Raw genomic sequence first — 23,264 nt, 5'->3', positions numbered from 1 at the left:
AAGAAGACTGAGTTTCTGTTGATTGATCAACATTATTTATGGGCCAAGCTTTAGCTTAAATAAATTGTATACAATTGTTTAGGATTTCATGGGCTATGTATTGGGCCTAGTAGCATAAAATAATTGGATTGAATAATTGGTCCAAGTAGCATAGGTTTTTGGGCTTGTATTTGTGTCAATAGTAAAATATGACTAGTTAGAGTTAAAAGTGATTAGTTAGGGTAACAATTGGGCTTCTTTGATCCCAATGTAACCCTAAAACTTCTAGGGTATATTGGAGAATGAAAATCACCTTGGCATGGAGCACATGGACGTCCACAAGGAAACCTAGAAGTGTAGAGGATATAGCATGGAAGGTGTGAGCTAAACATGGAAAGCATGACTCCACATGTCACCTTCTCATTGGAGAGTTTTATTTTGAATTTTCAAATTTTAGCTCCAAAATGTTTAGTCCACTCTCCTATAAATTGAGGTGCTTGGCTCTCATTTTATAAGATTAATGAATGAGTGAAATTGTTGCCAAAATATTGAGCCAATTCTCACTTTTGTCTTGCCTCTTTAAGATAAACACTTTAGTCTTCAACTCTCCACCTAGCTGAAGTGATTAGGCCTCACCTATCAGTCTCCATAGTTAGCATGCACCTCCAAGGAAACCACAAGCTCTATGTGAGCTTCCTTGCACGCCTCCTGCATTGAAGCTTCCGCCAATCCTCTCCAAAATTGAATCAAAGAATTCGGTCATGAAGGCACAATCCATCATTTGGTATCTAGAGCCATTGTTCTTCAAGAGCTAAGTGTGCCTTATCTTCTTTTATTTTATTGTGTTCTTTCTTATTCCGTGTTGTTCATCATCTTACCTTAATTGTTGTTCTTAACAGTTGACTTGGTTACCGGTTGACTCCGATGACTAGCTTAGGCTCCGCTTGTTTCCTATGGAATCTGCACTTCTCTTGGTTGTTTGAGGCCTTACCTGTAGAGACAAAGGGCGCCCTTACGACCGTTCGCACTCCGATGCTCAAGTCAGTAAGGGTATATCAAAGAATAAGAAACAACTAGTTTCAGTATTCAAAAAGTGTATTCAGAATTGCGTACCTTCACCTGGGACCTCAAGCCCCTTTTATAAAGTATCGCTTAGTTACCACTCGTGATGAGAATCAACTAAAGGTGGCTTTTTATAATGAAGAACAAGATCATTCGCCTTCATATTTAAAGTTTTTCTTGTTAATCTTTGCAAAAGATAAAGCCCAAGCCCAAGCCCAAGAAGGCCAAAGCCCACAAAAGCCCAAAGTCCATCCCATGAAGGGCAAGGCCAAGTATTAAATAAATATTGTTTAGAAAGGTGCTTAGAGGGAAACATTAGAAACCTCTATTGTTAAAGCATCTTTTAGGCTTTAGTTAGGAGCTTTAGGGGGGTGTATTAGTAGATAGGTGTAGGAGTAAAATAGGAGGTGCCAAAGTGAAGGAAAGAGTCACACCTTCCTCATGCATGGATTAGGCGCCGATTTTGAATAGTTTTAGGAGGGAATTTTGAATTCTCTTAGCTTTGTTTTTCAGCACCTTAGGCTATAAATAGAGGTGCTCTCCTTGTAAAATTCAAATTGGAATTAATCTAAGAAAACTCTACTCAAATTTTGAGTGAACTTTGGAGAGCTTTGAGCCTTCTTCTCTAGTCTTATCTTGATGGATCAATGGAGTCCTCAAGTGGCGGCATCACTCTCATCTAGGAGCATTCCACACTTCTAGTGGCGAGATCATCCATCATCCTTCCATCTTCATGAACATTTCTTCTCTCCTTCCTTTCTTCTTTGTTAATTCTTTGGTCTAAGCTTGTTGTCTTGTTGTTTGGTTCGGCTATTCTGTTTTTCCAGCACCTATGTTCTGTTCTTGCCTTTTAATTTTCACTTTGTTCGGTTCAAATGTGTTCTTATGCAATTCTGTTCGGTACTTCTTAGTTTTACATCTTTTTGTTGGTTCAATTTGACAATATGTGGAACATCCAAATGAGTTTGGGATTTGGTACTAGTTTTTGGTGAGTTCTTGTCTTAGAACAATGATCCAACTCTAAGAAAAGTGCCTCTATAATGTCCAACTCAAGGTGATTCCTAAGAATGTCAAGAATCATTCTCTATATGGCTAGTGGAATCACATCATTACTTCTAAATACTTATTTCCAAATAACTAATTAACATAACATTGTAATAAAACGATCAAAATCGTAGTGACACTTCAAGCTGTGATTTGAGTATTAGTAATTAGTTTACATTAACTATATGACTAAATTAATGATTTTATCATATATTATATGAGTTACTTCATTATAAAATAGGTGTTATTGGGTATCTCTCTTGCGTGAAGAGTAATTGACAGTTGAAGTTTCTGACAAGTTATTGCCAGTTGGTGACCAGAAAAGGCTCATAGGCCAAATATTGAGGATGCTCCTGATTTCTACCCTACTAAAGAGGTCTTGTGCAGTACATTTGAATTCACTTCTGTCCATACCATTGTTCTGCTTAGTTCAGTTGGCTTTATCAGAAAATCACACCTCTAACTTCTCATTTTTATCCAGGAGTTTCAAGATACTTTGAAATATATATCAAGAATTCGGTCCAGGGCTGAGCCATATGAAATTTGCCGCATCGTTCCATCATCTTCTTGGAAACCCCCTTGTCCTCTCAAGGAAAAAGTACATGGGAGGGTTCTAAATTTTCTACACGTGTACAGAGGATTAACAAACTTCAAAATCATGATTCAATGAGAAAAATGTCAAGGGTTCAAGGTAATATGAAGAGGAATAGGAGAAGATTCTCCAGAATGGGGGTGAATAATGGCACTATTTGTTGCCCTTATTATATGTTGTTCTGCTTACATTTAATTTTCTATCATTTCCAGGTGCTTTATGGAGTTGATCTGGAAACTGGAAGCATATTGCTATAGAGTTGTACCAAGACTTCTATATCACATGATAATTTGTTGCTTGGGGCTGCAAGGGAAGAAGTACGAGCTCAATGGGAGCTTAATTTGCTGAAAAAGAATACTTTGGATAATTTGCTCAATAGCCTTGGTGCAAACTCCTAGCTTGAGAAGTGTAAGTTTGCAACATATCATTAGTTGTATCCCATTCTTCCTCCGCCAGTACCCTCATCTAATCACGTGCTCTTCTCTTTCTTATTTCAGTATTTGCCACCTCTATAATGTAAACTAAGTTTATCATTTATCTCCATGCCCTCATTTTATGGTGTTTATCCATTCTATTTTTCATACATGTATGTATCTATGTACTTGTTAGATTTAGTTTATCAGTGAACTCGTAAACTAATCGTTATAGAGTTGTTTAAGTATGATTATAGAATTCTTGAATCGGAGTTGTAAGTATATATATGTCACTGTATTAAATATTTAAAAAGAGAATTTCATAGGATTAAGACTGATAATAGAACAACAATATATAAATAACCTAATAATGTAAATAACAGAGCAGCAATTTTATAGATGACTAATGAGGTGCTGGAATGTTAAGATTGGGTATTACTGAAGAAGATCTTTTAGTTGTTCTATAAGCATTGCGACATCCCTAGTCCCTTTTAATTCATTTTATTTATTGCTAAAATAAAATAGCACAATTTGGTTTATGCATCCACCAATGAGGTATTAATATATTTAAATATTTATTGATGTCTTTTATTTTATAATTATAAACATACAAATTCATTAACTTAAACTTATTTATTTCAGACATCGGATTATGGAAGTGGTGCTCCATCACCTAATCAAGTAATAGGATCAAGTGCTGGAAGCAAAATTCATTAGGGATGTTTATTTTAATTTTAACCTTGATTAGGGATGTATGAACTTTTGAACAATTATGTGTTGTAACTTTAAACTTGATTACGGATGTATGAACTTTTTATGCGTTTTAATTTTCAATTACATATAAACTTTTGAACATTATTATGTGTGCTTTAATTTTCATGGATGATTATAACTTTATACATTATTTTATTTTATTATGAAAAAGTAGTGGTTAAATTTTATAATTGTATAAAATAGATTATAAAAAAGTGGTGGTTAAATTTTATAATTGAAATAAAATAGATTAAAAAAGTGGTTAAATTTTATTTATTCAGAATTAAAATTACGTCAGTTAAAAATGTCACTACTTACATATATTATGGCGCCAGAATCTTCTTCAATGAATGTAAATTGCGACAGTTATAACTGACACTACTTACATATAAAAACCGTCACTACTTACACTATGTTTAAAGTAGCGGGTGTTGCAGCGGGTAGCGTAAAACCGCCACATTAAACTTTGTGGTGGCCAGTTCTATGGCGGTTTGGGAAACCGCCACAAGTGTATATTGTGGCGGTTATAAACGCCAGTTTATACGAAAATAACCGCCACAATATACACTTTTTTTTGTAGTGTGCAGATAGATTCTAAACACTGATTTACTGATTTCCCTATTGGATTAGTTGGGAGACAACTTGGGATCATCTGACCACAATTATACTATCATCTCTCTAGTATTTGACATGTTTATGCTGGAATCATCTTAATTTGACAGCAAAACAGCAACTATCAAAAGTCATATTGAAATGACTTATACTTGAGAAGAGTTGGCTATCGGGAAAAAGTTGGTTGAGGAGGAGTGGCGAACTACCAATCCTTTCTCATGCCAATACAATAAAATAATTAAATAAAAATAAAATTTGGAGACAAAAAATAATTAGTCACTATATTGACTAAATTAGATACTATTTTAGAGACTAAAAAATTATTGGTATCTAAAGTGGTTTCTAATATTAATAAAAATTTATAAATTGGTTTCTAAATTATTATCTAAATTAACTACCAAGGTTTTATCTACTTACTAATTTATATTTTAAATTAGTCTTTAAAAGACTAATAGAGACAGTTAGCTATTATTAGATATTATGAGATATTATAGATATATTTTGATATTTCATATTTATGTAATGGGCATAGCCCATATGTTTGTTTTCCTATATAAACATAACCCTATATGTTCAATATACACAAGGGATTTACCTTATTCTTTTCCCTTTAATATGGTATCTAGAGCATAGGGTTAGGATTCAATTTTTATTAGTGAACTCACTGTTCACTGAATTTTCCAGCCACCGCCTCGCCAGAGCCGCCATCGTCGCCACCTCGCCAGAATCTTGTCGAAGCCGTTGTCAGAATCTCATCGGAACTACCATCGGAGACGCTATTGGAACCGCTGCCGGAGCCTTCATCATTGTTGTTGCCGCCAATTGACCAGTGACTGGATTTGTCCTTATCAGCTATGGCTGCTTCCGCTGCCATTATCCCGGATTCGTCTATTCATACTAATTATGTCAATGTTCATCTCTCCATTGACAAATTGGATGGAATCAATTATGACACTTGGGCCTCAGATATTAAACTATAGCTTAAGAGTCAAGGTTATGTTTATCATCTTACCCAAGCCAGTGTTGTTGAAAATGAGGATTCCCGTTGGTTGAAAATTGATGCTCAATTATGCATTGTTATCAAACCTACCATTCACTCATCTTTGAAACAACTTTTCGTACCTATGATACATGATCTGAAGTTTGGGAACAAGCAAAATTATTATACACCAATGATACTTAACGTTTTTATGGTTTGTGTCAAAATCTCCTCATAGTTGTTGCTCCCAAATGTCTTGATGGTACAATAGCGAAATATATGGGTAAACTTCATGCTTTTCTTTATAATTTTAACGAGTTATTACCTCCTGCCCCCTACTTCTTCTCAAGAACTAAAACAAAGATCCAAGTTCTTTATATTATTGGGTTTACATGGCCTTCGTGATTATTATTCTCATGTTCGTGATCAAATTTTGGGATTTCTTATCGTGCCCAATTTTACTTCCACTTGTTCTACCTTTGTACGTGTGCTAGGTAAACACACCACTGATATGTTGATGACTCTTCTGCTTTAGTCTCTCGGTATAATGATCGTACTCACCCTAACAAGTTGGGCAAAGGGCGTCACAAGTGTGACCATTGTGGGAAACTTGGCCAAAAATTTGACAAATGCTATGCCTTACATAATCGTCCTCCTAAATCTGTTGTGGTTGCCAAAACTGCTCCTGTGCAACCTTCTATTGTGGACCATCCTTCATTTGATACCCGAGCCAACCTGCTATTTTCAATGAATTTCTTAAATGGTATGAGGATTGTTAGAACCCTGGTTCCACTGCTTCTGTTGCACATTCAGGTACATCTTTTGTTGGCCTCACTCACTTTACTTCCCTTGGCCCTTGGGTTTTAGATTCAGGTGCCATAGATCACATTACTGGTAATAAATATTTTTTTGTCTTCCCTATCTACTATGGGTTATTTACCTTCGGTTACCATGGCTAATGGATATAGGGTACCATCACATGGTGTTGGTACTATTAATCTTTTCCCTTCTTTATCTATGATAATGTTCTTTATGTTCTTTACCAAAGATTATGTTTCTTTACAGGACCGGAGTTCGGGACGGATGATTGGCACTAGATGTGAGTCTCAAGGGCTTTATCAACTACAGATCTCTGCACATGTTGGTGAAATTATGGATTCTCCATCTCTCATTCATGCTCGGTTGGGTCATCCTAGTCTTGCAAGATGCAGCAACTTGTTCCAAGTTTGTCTAATGTATCTAGTTTATCGTGTGAGTCATGTTAGTTAGGGAAGCACATTTGTAGTTCTTTTCCTAGTAGTGTCTCACAACATGCTTCATCTCCTTTTGTCGTAGTTCACTATGACATTTGTGGACCAAGTCGTATTAAGTCTAATTTAGGATTTCAATATTTTGTTAATTTTATTGATGATTATTCAAGATGTACTTGGGTGTTGTTTTTAATGAAAAATTGTTGAGTTGTTTTCTATATTTTAATTATTTTACAATGAAATTAAAAATCAATTTGGAATTTCCATTCGATTTTGCGAAATGATAATGGACGTGAGTATCTTTCTCATTCTTTTCAAAATTTTATGGCTTCATATGGTATTCTTCATCAAATTTCATGTGGTTATACACCTCAACAAAATTGGGTAGTTGAGCGCAAGAATAGACATCTTGTTGAAACAACTCGTGCTATTTTAATCCATGGTGATGTTGCTCAACATTTTTGGGGTGACGTTGTTCTTAGTGCATGTTATCTCATTACTCGCATGCCATCTTTAGTTTTAGATGACAAAATTCCTCATTCTATTTTATTTTCACAATACCCTCTACACTCTTTACCTCCCAAAGTTTTTGTGTCCAGATGCTTTGTTCACAATTTTAGTTCTGGTCTTAATAAATTATCTTCTAAGTCACACAAATGTGTCTTTTTAAGGTTCACTAGATCACAAAATGGATATAAATGTTTCTCACCTTCTTTAAACCATTATTTTATTTAAGTAGATGTCACCTTCAATGAATCTTCCCTTTACTTTAAATCTTGTCCTTCTCCTTCTATGTCTTCATCTAATCAAGTTAATATTCCTCTTGTTGTGCCTAGTACACCTAAAGATTCACCACGGTCACCAACTCTTCAGGTGTATAATCGTGTCAAACGTCTCATCGTCCATCAGATGACTCTCTTCTAGTGCCAACACCTTATCCCCCTTCGGCTCCGAAAGTTGAACCTCCGATAGTTCAACCTGGTCTTCCTATTGCTATTCGTAAAGGTATACGTTCTACCCAGAATCCCTCTCCACATTATAATGCGTTGAGTTACCATAGACTATCTCAACCCTTTTATACCTACATTTCATCTATTTCTTCTATATCCATTCCAAAATCTGTAGGAGATGCCTTAGCTCATCCTGGTTGGCGTCAGGTCATGCTTGATGAAGTGAATGCGCTTCAGAATAATGGAACTTGAGAACTTGTTCCTTTCCCATTTAGGAAAACTGTTGTTGGTTGCAGGTGGATTTTTGCTATCAAAGTTGGTCCTGATGGTCCTATTGATCATCTCAAAGCTCGTCTTATGGCTAAGGGTTATACCCAAATTTTTTATTTAGACTATGATGATACTTTTTCTTCAGTGGCAAATATGGCTTATGTTCGCTTGTTCATAGCCATGAATACTCATCAACAATGGCCTTTTTATCAATAAGATGTAAAAAATGCCTTACTTATGGGGATTTGCAGGAAGAAATTTATATGGAGCAACCTTCCAGTTTTTTTGCTCAAGGGGAGACTTCTTGATTGGTATGTCATCTTCACAAATCCTTATATGGCCTCAAGCAGTCTCCTAGGGCTTGGTTTGGAAAATTTAGCAATGTTGTTCAACAATTTGGTATGACTCGCAGTGAAGCAGACCATTTAGTTTTTTATCGTCACACGAGTGTTGGGTGTATCTATCTTGTAGTATATGTTGATGACATTGTTCTTACAAGAAGTGATCACCATGGCATCTCACAAGTAAAACAACATCTTTGTCAACACTTTCAGACCAAAGATCTTGGCAAACTCAGATATTTCTTGGGGATTGAGGTGCACAATCCAATACTGGTATTGTTATCTCTTAAAGAAAATATGCATTGGATATCTTGGAGAAAATTGGGTTGATGAATTCAAAAAAAATTTATACTCCCATCCCATGGATCCCAATGTCAAACTTCTACCGAATTAGGGGGAGCCTCTTTTAGATCCCGAGAAGTACAAAAGATTAGTTGAAAAATTGAACTATCTCATTGTTACTCGTCCTGATATTTCCTTTGCAGTCAGTGTGGTGAGTCAACTTCTTAATTCTCCTTGTGAAGATCATTAGAATGCAGTCATTCTTATACTGCAGTACATTAAAGGATCTCCTGGAAAAGGTTTGTTATATGGTCATAATAACCATACTAAAGTCGTTTGTTATTCAGATGTTGATTGGGTAGGATCTCCATCTGATAGAAGATCAACTTCTGGTTATTTTGTCTCCATTTGTGATAACTTGATCTCTTGGAAGAGGAAGAAACAAAGTCTTATGGCGAGATCTAGTGGAGAAGCAGAATATAGAGTTATGACCTTGGCTACTTGTGAGCTTATTTGGCTTAAATAGTTACTTAAAGAATTGCAATTTGGAGAGGTCACTCAAATGACCCTTATATGTGATACTCAGGTTGTTCTTCATATTAGCTGAAATCCAGTTTTTCATGAAAGAACCAAAGATATTGAGATTCATTGTCATTTCATTCGAGAAAAGATTATATCGGGAGATATCAAGACTGAGTTTGTTAATTCAAATAATCAATTAACATATACTTTTACTAAACCCTAACGAGGGCCTAAGATTGATTACATTTGTAACAAGCTAGGAACATATGATCTATATGCACCAGCTCAAGGGGGAGTGTTAGATATAATTAGATGTTATTAGATATTATGAGATATTATAGGTATTGTTAGATATTTCATATTTATGTAATGGGCTTAGCTCATATGTTTATTTTCCTATATAAACATAACCTTTTGAGTTCAATATACATAAGAGATTTACCCTATTCTTTCTTTCCCTTTAATAGAGATTAATTTAAAATATAAAGTAGTAAGTAGCTAAAACTTTGGTACTTAATAGTTAGATACCAATTTAGACACTATTTTATAATTTTTTATTAATTATAAAAACTACTTTATATACCAATAATTTTTTAGTTTAAAAAAATGGTCTCTAATTTAGTTAAATAATAACTAATTACTTTAGTCACTAAAATTAGTTTCTATTTCATTATTTTCTTATAGTGTGCGTGTTAACAAAGAAGGCTTCAACCAAGCTATCTGACATTACCAAAGATGTCGTTGATAGGAAGCTAGTGTCATGGACGGGCTGAAGAGGAGGAGGAAGAGGAAGAGGCATCTGAGCTTTGACATTTTTATGTTCCTTTTTTCTTTTCTTGTCCCTGGCTCTAGCCCCAAGTTTTGGGTCCCACCTTTTGAATATATAATACAAGGATTTTGTCTTTTATTTTGTGCAAGTTTTTATTTGCATTTTCTAGTAAAAATTGAGTATGATCATGGTCGGCCAAACATTCGTAACAAATTGTGCGCTATTTAACTTTGTTAATGCTGACTGCACGATAACCACTTTGAAATAAGCGTTCTTCCAAAATTTGGTAAGAATTTGTTAGATTGTTGATCGGTTTTCTCTTGCTTTTCTTTTGAGTGGGTCGACCGACCCTTAAGTTCTTTTGTGTTTTAGTAATTGGGAGGCATTACCATTTTGGGCAAAACTTCCTAAGACGATAGTAAAATTAGATGTCGGGATGGATTTCCATTTGGCGCATAGCTTCCTTGACGAAGCCGATGATATTTTGAGCATCAGGGGGATTTTAAATTTAAGGAAAAGCTTCCTTGATCGAGCTGATAGCGAATTTTAGGTGTTGGGAGAATTGTCATTTCAAGCAAACCTTCCTTGACCGAGCCGAGCTAAGAGATAGTTTCGTGATGGATCATTATGACCTTGATGCTCAACCATATTCATAATGAAGCTTCCTTAGTTGAAATAATGTAAAGTAAATTATAAAGAAGTGCCTTGTTAAAACCTTCACGATGGAAAACTATTCTTAGGGATAAAACAATCGAGCGAGGATATAGTGCATGTTTCATGTTCAATAACTGTAGTAATACTTGAGGTGGGTGACATTTGACATCCTCGATAGAGATTTTCCTAAAAGAAATTCTAAGTAGTAAGCTCTGCCAGCAGTTACATCTCGTATATGGAAGGGTCCTTCCCAAATGACTAAGAACTTTCCTTTGGTCTTCTTGACTTCATTGTGCATTCTCCACACTAAGTCTCCTTTTTTAAAGCTTATTGGTTTTTATCTTGGAACTATATCTCCTTGTTGCCCTTAGTTTTCGCGCTTCCTTTATGATCCTACTACTGTCTCTGAATTCATTAATTAGGTCTAGACCGACCGTCAAGCTTTCTTGCTTTAAATCAATGTTGAACATTTGTCTTCTTAGAGAAGGTTCCCCTACTTCCACTGGAATAATTATCTTGATACCATGGTTGATTGTGGGGTGCATCGATATGCCCATATGATGTGAATGTAACTACAAGAACACATGATTCTTGACATTCTTAGGAACAACTTGAGCTGGATTTAAAAGGCACTCTACTTTAGAATTGGATCAATGTTCTAAATTCAAGAACTCACCAAAACTAAGCACCAACCAAGACTCATATTGAAGTCCATGTATTGTCAAATTGAATCAAAACAAAAGGAAAGAAGAACAAGAATTAAAACTGGACAGAATTTAAATGATAGCTACTGAACCAAAACAGAATTAAGAACACAATGCTGGAAACACAAAATAAATGGTAGAAAAAGAAGTAAACTCTAGGAATCAAAACTACCGAATGGAAAATTGAAGAAAAGGGAAGAAGAACACTTATAGAATAAGATGCTTGCTGGATTTTGAGAATTGGAAGAAGCCATTCACGCCACTTGGAACCTTGAACCAAGATAAGTGATGGAGTGCCACCACTTGAAGCTCACCATAGCTCACAAGATAAGGCAAAGAAGAGGAAGACTCAAAACTCACAAATTCTCTCCCAAATTGAGTATAGTCTCTCTACTATAAAATTCCAATCTGCATTGTGAAGGACCTAAGCCCTCCTTTTATAGGAGTAAGGGCTGGTCATTTACATAGCTTATTCCCTAAGCTACCCAAAAAACTCCTAAGATCACACCCCCCTTACTAAGCTCACTCCCCAAGCTCCTAGAATTTGCTAAACTAAAGCCTAAAGATGCTTTTACAAAAGAGGTGTCTCATGTTTCCCTCTAAGCACCTTTCTAAACATTATTCTATATTATTTACAATTTAAAAGAAACTATAAAGAGAGATATTTAATATGAAGCCTATTATTTGAGAGTTTGTAGACTTCTTTATCTTTAGGCTTGATCTTCTCTTTGACTTCTTTTAATTTGTGAGAAGACTAGAAGGAAGAACTTCAAATGTGTAGGTGAAAATCCTCTTCCTTCATTAATAAAATCCTCTCCTAGTGGATATTCATCATACTCCCCGAGTTGGAGAGAATTTGTCCACGAATTCAGTACTCCTGCATAAAACAAAGTCAGTTTGCTATTATATAAGAGAAGACAAGAAGAAATGGGCAAACATGACTTAGCACTTTGAAATGGTGGGAGTTCAAAAAAAGATGGTCTATACACAGACCATGTTGGAAAAGATTGTTTAGGAATGATATTATTTGGTAAAATAGGAGATATGAAAAAACCATCCTTAACATTCTTTATCCAATATGGTGTGGAAGTAGGAACCTTAGGTAATGAAAATGACAAAGAAGAAGAAGACCTTGTAGGCGTAGCACGAGTCAACAAAAGTGATTGAGTTGAGAAGGTATTAAGACTCGGTTTATCATGTACTTCAATTTCCTTTTCATTTTCTTTTTGAGTTTCTTTGGGATTGGTCCTATATGCTAGACGATGTGGTAAAGAAACCCTGGGCATTAAGTCTATTTGGTGTTCAATCCCTCTTAGAGGTGGTAAGCCTTTAGGAGGATCTTGAATCACATCTTCATTGTCCTTTACCAAATTGTCCAAACATGTGGGACTATCCTTAGCCGACTCACAGTCAATAGTCCTAGGAATAGCTAAAAAAATAGGCTTTTGAGTAACTATTACCCTTTTAACTTGTTGTGTGGACATGAGAAGGCTTCTCTTGGAACTTTTTATATCATTTTCTTTCTCTCTTTTTTCTCTCATTTTAACTTGGTCCTCATGTACTTCCTTTGGAGAGAGAGACTTAAGAGTGACTTTGTGCCCATGGAAGTGAAAAGAAATTTTGTTGGTAAAGCCATCATGAAAAACTTTTCTATCAAATTGCCATGGCCTACCTAAAAGTATATGAGTAGCTTCCATTGGAACAACATCACACAAGACCTCATCTTTATATTTGCCAATGGAAAATGTAATGAGGACTTGTTTGTTCACTACTATCTCACCCACCTCACTCAACCATTGTAACTTGTAGGGCTTGGCATGAGAGATGGTAGGCAATCCAAGTTTGTCTACCACTCTTGTGCTTGCCACATTCGCACAACTCCCCCCATCTACAATCAAAGAGCATACTCTATCACTAATAAGACACCTTGAATGAAATATATTTTCTCTTTGAGTTTCATCAAAAGGTTTTAACACTTGTCCAAGCATGCGTCTTATTACTAATAGGTCACCCTCATGTGGGCTTTCACTTTCACTCTCACTTGGGGATCTAGAAGGTGAGGAATGTCTAGAAGATTCGGACCTATGCTCACTACTATCTACCCCATCATGCATATACATAGCTCGTTTAGAAGGGCAATTAGAAGCAATATGTCCATAGCTTAAACATTTAAAACACTTCTTACTAGACGTTTTAGGTGGTGATTTAGGCCTAGAATTGGAAGTGGAAGGCTTAGACTCTCTAGGTTTGAAAGTAGAGTCCTTAGAAGGGATATTTGAAAAAGATTTATTTTTATTTTTCCAAGAAGAGTGGTAGTAGTTATCCTTAGAAGAATTTTTGAAAGCATTTTTCCTTGCAAGTTGATTTTCAATTTTGCTAGCAAGGTGCACCACATTTTCCAAAGAAGAATATTCTTGTAACTCTACCACGTCTTGAATATCCCTTCGAAGTCCACTCACAAACCTAGCTATCTTAGCCTCCTCACTCTCATCCATATTAACTCGAATTAAAAGCGTGTCTAGTTGTTTAAAGTAATCATCCACACTTAGCGCGCCTTGATGAAACCGTTGGAGTTTCAACATAAGGTCTTTCCTAAAGTGTGGGGGTACGAATCTAGCGCGTAAACATGCTTTCAAATCGTTCCAAGAGACCACGGGCGGCCTCTTGTGTAGGTCAATGTCCATGAGGTATTGATGCCACCATTGCATGGCATAGTCCAAAAATTCTAAAGAAGCTAACTTAACCCTATGCTCATCCCTAACCCCATTTACATCAAAAATTTGGTCCACCTTAGCCTCCCATCCTAAGTATACATTGGGATCACTATCACCACTAAAACTAGGAAGTTTTACATTTGGAGAACAAGGGCCAGCCACATGTTGGCGCCTCTCTTCATGGTGATGATGTCTTGGCCTTGGATTGTCTTCATAATAACCATGGGAGTGCCTTGAAGAATGCCGACTAGGAGGAGGAGTTCTTTTCTCACGGTTTTGATGCATTTCCTCTCGGTTTAACTCCAAACTTTGGAGCCGTGCTTCCATCTTCCTTATCACCTCAAGATAGTGAGCATTGGATTGCTTGGCATTCTTTAAGTCCTCATAAAGGGCTGCCTTTTGTGGTGAGCACGGTTTGGAGGACTCTCCACTAGAGAAATGAGCCATGAGCAGAAAATACACAAAAACAGAAAACAAAACAGTGAAAGAAACTTGTTAAACAATTAAAAACAGTGAGATATAGGTTGCTGGAAAAATGCCCAAGAAAGCACTCAAACCACTCCAAGAAAAAATTCTGTCCTCAACCAAGCCTTGCTTGTGAAATGGAGTAGCTTCAAGTGAAATATGTTACAGCAAACCAACTTACTTAAGAACAAGTCTCCACACAACTTTTAAGAAGAACAAAAAGACAAGCAAGAAAAAGGTGTAAACAATAAAAGCTAAACCAAAAACAGAGAGTAATGTATGACAAACTAGAAAGAATATGAATGAAAGACAATCAAGAAAAATAAGGAACTCAATGAATAAAGAAGGCACACAAAAAGAGTCCTAAAGAAAAGTGCTAGAGTAGATTAAAGAAAACAGAAAACAGCTACTGGAAATGTATTGTTTTTTTTTTTAAAGCAAACTGTGCTATGTTTACAGATTTAACTGTACCGATTGAAAGCGAACTGGACTGTGAAAAATTAACCACAGAAACTTCAATGTCTTAACTCAAAAATGGCACTGGAATGAGGTAAAAACAGTAAGCCAATTGAGAGAAATAATTTTTTTAAAATTGCTGCCCAATTACCGTATTCTTTTCGGCAGTATTGTACACTTTTCGTATTTTATTTATCATTTTTTGTGTACTTGGAATTTTTGAGTGATTCTTTTTTCTATGCTTTTGTAACACTTTGAAGTATGTAAATCCAAATTTTCACAAATTTTCAGTGAGCCAATTAATTGCAGTAAATTGAAAACAGTAGCACGTTTGTAAGAAAACAGAGTATCCTATTCAGGAAAGAAAAACAGTAAGATGAACTAGCAAAGACATAATGGAATTTGTGTAAAAGAACTTGTATAGAATGAAGATACAAGCATGAACTCAAATCTAAAAATGAAAATGCACAAAGGATCAAGCAATAAACTAAAAAACAGAAAGTAATACCAAAGCAAGAAACAATCAAAGCAATAAAAGTACTACAAGAAGTAATGACAATTATGGAATAACATGACTAAGACAAAACTTGACATGATTACAAAATTAAAAGACATATAACAAGGTATAACCACAAGTGAAAGGAAGCTTAAGGTCAGCTCTAGGAAGGAGAATGCCATTCCAAAAGAGCAGCCATACTCATATGAACAATGAGTGCTAGAGTCCTTTTCACAAACACATGGTGTAACAAAAGAAAACAGCAAGAAAACTCAAAATAAATCCTAAAACAGAATGGTAAACAACTTGAATTAAAGAGCTCTTGAAAGTAAAGTGCAATACAACTCAAGAATTAAGCAAAAACAAGCCTAGGCTCTGATACCACATGATGTGAATGTAACTACAAGAACACATGATTCTTGACATTCTTAGGAACAACTTGAGCTGGATTTAAAAGGCACTCTACTTTAGAATTGGATCAATGTTCTAAATTCAAGAACTCACCAAAACTAAGCACCAACCAAGACTCATATTGAAGTCCATGTATTGTCAAATTGAATCAAAACAAAAGGAAAGAAGAACAAGAATTAAAACTGGACAGAATTTAAATGATAGCTACTGAACCAAAACAGAATTAAGAACACAATGCTGGAAACACAAAATAAATGGTAGAAAAAGAAGTAAACTCTAGGAATCAAAACTACCGAATGGAAAATTGAAGAAAAGGGAAGAAGAACACTTATAGAATAAGATGCTTGCTGGATTTTGAGAATTGGAAGAAGCCATTCACGCCACTTGGAACCTTGAACCAAGATAAGTGATGGAGTGCCACCACTTGAAGCTCACCATAGCTCACAAGATAAGGCAAAGAAGAGGAAGACTCAAAACTCACAAATTCTCTCCCAAATTGAGTATAGTCTCTCTACTATAAAATTCCAATCTGCATTGTGAAGGACCTAAGCCCTCCTTTTATAGGAGTAAGGGCTGGTCATTTACATAGCTTATTCCCTAAGCTACCCAAAAAACTCCTAAGATCACACCCCCCTTACTAAGCTCACTCCCCAAGCTCCTAGAATTTGCTAAACTAAAGCCTAAAGATGCTTTTACAAAAGAGGTGTCTCATGTTTCCCTCTAAGCACCTTTCTAAACATTATTCTATATTATTTACAATTTAAAAGAAACTATAAAGAGAGATATTTAATATGAAGCCTATTATTTGAGAGTTTGTAGACTTCTTTATCTTTAGGCTTGATCTTCTCTTTGACTTCTTTTAATTTGTGAGAAGACTAGAAGGAAGAACTTCAAATGTGTAGGTGAAAATCCTCTTCCTTCATTAATAAAATCCTCTCCTAGTGGATATTCATCACCATAAGACTTCTATAAATTCTTCGGTCTACTTTCTCTTTGTGATGCTTAGTCGTTTCTTTAACTCATTAGCATGACCTTGTTTGCTGCCTCGGCCTGTCCATTGGTTTTGGGATGCTCTATCAAACTGGTAATATGTTTGATACCAAGTTCTTTGTAGAAATTTGCGATTCCTTGGTCTATAAAATGTTGAGCATTGTCTGTGTCAATTGTGTGTGGGATGTCGAACCGACATACTATATTTTTCCATATGTCGACCTCAATCCACTTTGTAAAATAATCAGCACCCACCAGAAGAAACTTGAATTGCCCCTTCCCTGGACTAAAGGGTACAATGATATTCATTCCCTAGGCTAAGTAAGTAACTACTACCAACTGAACAATTGATTCCTCTCCTTCGATCGCACTTTCCTTCCTCTCATTACTGTAATGTTCGAGTTTCAGCTCTTGGTCGGACTGCACCGACAAAAGGTTCTTCAACCCTCAAGTGAGTATTATGCTGTAATGATGACATATCTTTGCTTTGTCTTGAGTGCTTATTTATACAGTTATAATGACCTTGTTATTTATGGGTCGTAATTAATGTGTATAACCATAAAAATAGTGTTACCTAATTTATTTTCTATTCATTTTTACTTTCACCTTGACGCATTTCACAAAAGTCGATCGACCAACATTCGATACCAAAGCTATAAGATCGTCCGACCCCGACCAATATAAATCTCAAATATTAATTCAAAAATCAACTTGATTACTAAATACATAAACTATAGAGGAATTTAATTAACTGAAATCTTACATGAAAAAAAAAATCCACACATGCAAACATCAATGAAAAGAAAAAAAAAATTAAGGGAAAAGAAAACTTACTCAAATATTTGATTATTGAATATCCAACACTCTATTGACTCTTAAGTTGTGCATTCTGATAGAATAAAAGATCATATGAAATTTTAGAATCTTAGAAATAAGGTAGAAATAATATGAAAAAAAATTAGAGAAACGACTAGATTTGCAAAATTAATTACTAACTAATTAAAGTTACAATTTACATATTAAACCTATTTTAAATTTTCCCTTTCCTTAAAATTATACTACTAAACAATAAAAAATAGATTTTACAAAATTAATATTGAATTTTATATAATTAAAATTCACATAGTCGAATATTATAGACTATAAAAATTATATTATAAATAAAATTCACAACAAACTAATATAAATATCTGAATCATGTTTTTGAATTTACAGTACATAATATAAATTGTTATATAAGATTATTTTTAACTATTAAAGTTTATCTAAGAAGTATTTATTATTAATTTTAAATATAGATGGTTAAAAGTGGAATAAAAAATTTATTTGATTTTACATTTTCAATTGTTCTTTTTAATGATTATAAAAATAATGCGAAAATGTAATTTCAAAAGATAAACTAGAAAATAATATTAAAAATGTCTGTAATGAATGATATTTTATTATAAAAAAAAGAATATTGTAATTTATAACAATATTTTAAATAACTGTCAAAAACATTAATAAGTCGTAAATTCAAATAAAGTTCCCGTAACTTGAGACGGATATATATCCCATGAAAAACACAATTCCATGGTACCACGTTATTTGTGTTGTTGGGTGGGACCATTTCAGCTATAATTGTGCACACCTAACCTACCGTATGGCCCTCACTTGCTTTCCACAAAATGTGTTTGACCAGACGTTGTGGACTGTTAGTCCTATTTCTTTTCATTCCATTTTTATTTTTACTTTCATGCATCAAGTTGAGAAGATGGAAATATAGAAAAAAGAAATTGAAAAAAATGAAACAAAATATTTCATTAGTTGATAAAGTGGAAATAATTGAGAATAAAGAGAAAATGCCTTGAATTATATTATTTGATTGATTTGATATAAAATAAAAATAAAATACAATGAGTAACTTTTATTTATTTATACCATTTTATGAAAGCTTTAACATTCTCACTCTCATTCCCTTTTCCTTTTACTTTTTTTCTTCTTTTGCACTCTAAAGTCTTTTCTATCCTTCTAACTTCTCTTTAATTTCATCTCTTTCATATTTGGTCACATTTCGAAACTTAGAAATTATTCTTAATCAATTATATTTTTAAATATAATAAGTTACTATTTAATTTTTTTTAAAAAAATTAATTTTTAATGAATTTATTATTAATCTTAGTGGAGTTAGTTGAGAAAATTGATCATCTAAATTTAGTTAAGTTTATTTTGTTGTGTTTGAATACTTTGTTATATGTTCTTAAATTTTGAATAATTTTATTGTTTGGATTTGAAGTTGCTTTGAAGAAAGAAATTTCATGTAAGAGGAGCTATTTGTGTTTTTATATATATATATATATATATAACTTTAGAATAGATGATCTAGATGTAAGGGTGACTGGTAATAAGATTTTTGTTTATATGCATGAATTGTGTTTTGTTTGAATATTGAAATTGAGTGTTATTTGACTTTTGACAGGTACATAGTTTATTAGACCAATATTTGAATGAGTAAAGTTAATTTCCTATAGTTTTTCATATATTAGTTTATGAGTTTGATGTTGATGAATATGTGTGTGTATTGAGTTTGAATGACCAAGGTTGAATTGAAATGAGTAAAAGATTATATATGTTTTGTTGCATGAGCTTGATTCTATGATATTTTCGCCCAAGCGAAGGATTTTCGTTCAAACGAAAATAGAACATAAATCCAAGCATACTTTCGGGCCATTTTCACTCAAGCGAAGGATATTTAACTCAAAGTGAAAATAGCACTATAACTCAACCTCTGATTTGGCCGGATTTTTGTTTAAGAGAGTTAATTATCACTAAGCAAAAATAGCATTACTACTCTCCCTTTTGACCATATTTTCATTCAAGAGAGAAATTTTTTGCTAAAACAAACCAATCTTATCTCAATCTAAACTATTTTCACTCAATCTTGTCTCTTTAATGGGTTGTGTGTTAATGTTTATTTTAAATGTAAAATAAATATTAATTTGCATATTTAATTGAATGTGGTTTTGTTTAAAGGATGTATGTTGTATGAAAATGGTTGTTGAGAGTGATGAGAATTGTATGGATTTGTGATAAGTGTCATATTTCAGTAATATTTTATAACATACACTTATCAATATTTATTGATAAAATAACTATAATTCAACTCTTATTTTTTTAATTTACACCTTTTTACATATTTTGTGATTATAAAATGAATAAGAACAATTTATTCCCAAATTTGTGTTAATTTCAACATTATAGGAGAAAATAGAGATTTAAGAACTAAAGAAGAATAAACAAGTTGGAAAGGGAAAGTTGGAATATTCAAAACTCGCCCAAGGCTCACCAAGACGAGTTCACTCCAGAGAAGTTGGGCTTTTTCTCGTCAAACTCGCCCAATCAAATAATAACTCACCTAGGCAAGAAGTCACTTAGCTGAAGCCCAACTAGGTTAAATATGAGGCGTAAGGCATAACCCTGGACATCATTGAGATCATTGGGAGAATAAAAGGAGATAGAATACCCTAGAGGAGGCAACTGTCAAGGAGAAACATCTTGGATCTTCTTTTCTGGCTTTCCATTCTTGTAATGGCCAACATGAGTGACTAATTTTTCCCTTTGGGATTGAGAGTAATATGTTCAAAATATTATGAATTGAGGTGATATTTATCTACAATATTTTATTTCTTGATAGATGATTGGTATTATCATTTTATTTTCAAAGCTTGAAGTATTCATGATTTTGATCCTTAGATCTGATTGGAAAGTGTTTCTAAGATTCTGACCTAAATGATAATGCTTAACATATTTGAATGTAAGGAATAAATTTGAAATGTTAAATTCTTTCTACAATATGTTCATAATGATAAGAAATTTTTATAAATATGCGAGGAATCGATATTTGGAAGACTCTCTTAATAATTTTGTATGCGAGGAATCAATATGAATGATTTTTATATGTGCATCAATATCAATCAAGACTGAATATTATAACCTTTTGTAGAAATACAAACGAGTAAAAAGATGAATCCTAATCCTAATTTTCCCAACTGAATCAAACAAATCTTTTAGTTTGCATTATTTATATTCTTACAATTTCATCATACACAACAAACTTTCCAACAACTTTTACATATTGTTTTCTATTTAATGAATATTATACTTGAGAATTTAATTGTTCCTTGTGGGTTCGGTATCCATCATTACGGACAAATTATTACTTCTAACACGATACACTTGCCATAAAATAGTCATCAAGTTTTGGCGTTGTTGCGAGGGAAGAGTTTTAATTTTTTAGTACAAATTTCTAAATATTGTGAATATTTTTTTATTGTTTTTAATTTTTACTTTTTTTTTATTTTCAAATTTTGTTTTCAATTTTAATTTGTAAAAAATTTATTTTTACTGCTAATTACTCCTTGTGTTAATCCTTGAGTGAGTTGTCTTATATGAAATTAAGTGCTTAAGTTCTCAAAGACCAATTACTATTTGAATCACAGATTGAAAAGGCAACTAGAAGAAACAAGAAGACGAAGAGAAAAAAAAACAAGTCGACACTAGAGAAGAATCCTCAACCACTTTTTCCCTTCCTATTAATATTTTTCAGGAAGAAAGCATGCAGTAGTGAAGAGCAACCACCGCAACCTAGGAGAACACTTAGAGATTATGCTATGCAGTAGGGCCAAAACATTTTTTTTAGTATTGCAATACCTACTACGACCAAGGCCTTGGAAATGAAACCTGCATTCCTTAGTCTGATTAGTACCCATCAATTTACAACAATGGACCATGAGGATCTGTATACACATTTGTCTACATTTTATGAATTTGTGGGAACAATGGGCTTTCAATCATGTGATATTGAAACTGTTTATCTGCGTTTGTTTCCTTTTTAATTGGAAGTAGAAGCTAAGGAATGACTCAAGTCACATCCAAATCAGAGTCTTACCAACTGGAAGGATGTAGAAGAAAAATAATTTACAAATATTTTTTTCCACTATCGAAAGCTACATCAAAAAAATTCTGATATTTCTATGTTCAAACAATAATCAAATGAATCCTTCCAGAGATTCAAAGTGATGCTGAGAAAATTCCCAATTCATGGGTTTGAAGACATTGCTCAATTGAGTATCTTTCATCAATATCTCATATCTCATATCACATTTCATCAATATCTTAATGGTCTCATATCTCATATCAAGATGCTTCTAGACGCTACAATTGGTGATACAATGATGACGATTGATCCAGAGCAAGAAACAAAGATTACTGATGCATTGACATCAACAAAATATCAAGCCCAAAATGATAGACTAATTGAGCCAAAGAAGGGGATGATGGGTCATAATACTTCAAATGCACTTTTGGCTCAGAACAAAATTCTGACACAGTAGATAAAAGCATTGATGAAATAGATATCTAATCTACCACAACAATTAGAAGTTGTGCATTCTTATCATAATCAAATTCAATCAATGAAATGTGATTTTTGTGGAGGTCATCATCTAAATGGTCTCTGTTCTTTTCAAAATAATTTATCTGAAGAAAAGGTTCATTATATGGGAAATCAAGGAAGGCAAGATGGGTTCTCCAATAATAATTATTATCCTCAAGGTTAGAGAAACAATCAAGATCAAATTGTTGGGTGGAAATAAGATACTAATCCATTGAGTAAGCAAGGCCCTTTCAATAATAACAACCATTATATCCTTCATTTTAGGAGAGAACAAGCAAATTGGAGGATGCCTTAGAGAAATTTATGCAAGCAACACTGTCCAACCAAAAGAATATTGATGCTTCTATTCAAAGTTTGGAGACACAAATGGAGCCGATTGCAAAATAAATGGAGGACTATCATAATGGTCAATCTATAGGCAACACATAGACAAAATCCAAGGAGCAATGTAAGTCAGTCACTACCAGAAGTCGAATAGTTATAGGAGAGGGGATAGGTGACAATTTGATTGTTGGTGAGGAGGAAAAAAGAGAGGAAAGAAAAATTGAGTGTGAGGTGGAAAAAGAAGAGGAAATAGAAAAAGAGAGTGTACAATAAGAAAAAAAAAGGAGAAAAAAGTGATAATATAAAGAAGCATGCTCCAATCCTAGATTTACCTTACCCTCATTCTCCCTCAAGGAAGAATATAGAACAACAGTTTATTAGATTTTGTGAAATTTAAGTTGTTGGAGATCAATATTCCTTTTACTGAAGCTTTGGAACAGATGCCCACGTATGCCAAATTTATGAAGGATTTGGTAAAAATAAAGTATCCACATGGCATAGTTGAAGATCTTTGGTGAAGTTAGAAAATTTTTATTTTCTAGTTGACTTTTTAAACATGGACATAAAGGAAGATGTTGAAGTGCCTCTCATTCTAGGATGCCCATTCATGAAAATTGCAAAAATTATGATTGATATGGATGAATGACAGTTAAAAGTCCATATACAAGATGAAGAAGTTGGGTCTTATGTATTTGAAGCTATGAAACATCCAATTGACCAGAGAGATTGTTTTAGAATGCATGTATTTGATGAACTGTATTTGGAGAATTAGAAGCAGATATCTGAAGATGACCCATT

The 23,264-nt window shown here is 33.9% G+C and overlaps 1 long non-coding RNA gene and 1 pseudogene across 2 annotated transcripts; both read left to right on the top strand.

Annotated features, from left to right (window-relative positions):
* Positions 1 to 2,156: 2,156 nt before the first annotated feature.
* Positions 2,157 to 3,951, top strand: LOC137835262 (uncharacterized). 2 transcript variants are annotated; one of them, XR_016521082.1, is made up of 3 exons: positions 2,182 to 2,461; positions 2,567 to 3,085; positions 3,733 to 3,951. It is a non-coding gene; the product is annotated as an uncharacterized LOC137835262 (long non-coding RNA). The 2 variants fall into 2 exon arrangements; XR_011085057.2 differs by lacking the exon at positions 3,733 to 3,951 and having other exon boundaries at positions 2,157 to 2,461; positions 2,567 to 3,299.
* Positions 3,952 to 5,309: 1,358 nt separating this feature from the next.
* LOC150027520 (uncharacterized) lies at positions 5,310 to 22,080 on the top strand (annotated as a pseudogene).
* Positions 22,081 to 23,264: the final 1,184 nt, after the last annotated feature.

The sequence above is a fragment of the Phaseolus vulgaris genome, chromosome 5, assembly GCF_051622355.1.
Source record: "Phaseolus vulgaris cultivar YP4 chromosome 5, ASM5162235v1, whole genome shotgun sequence".
Classification (NCBI taxonomy): Eukaryota; Viridiplantae; Streptophyta; class Magnoliopsida; order Fabales; family Fabaceae; genus Phaseolus; species Phaseolus vulgaris.
The sequence above is the reverse complement of the archived record's forward strand: the minus strand, read 5'-3'. Positions and strand labels throughout refer to the sequence as shown.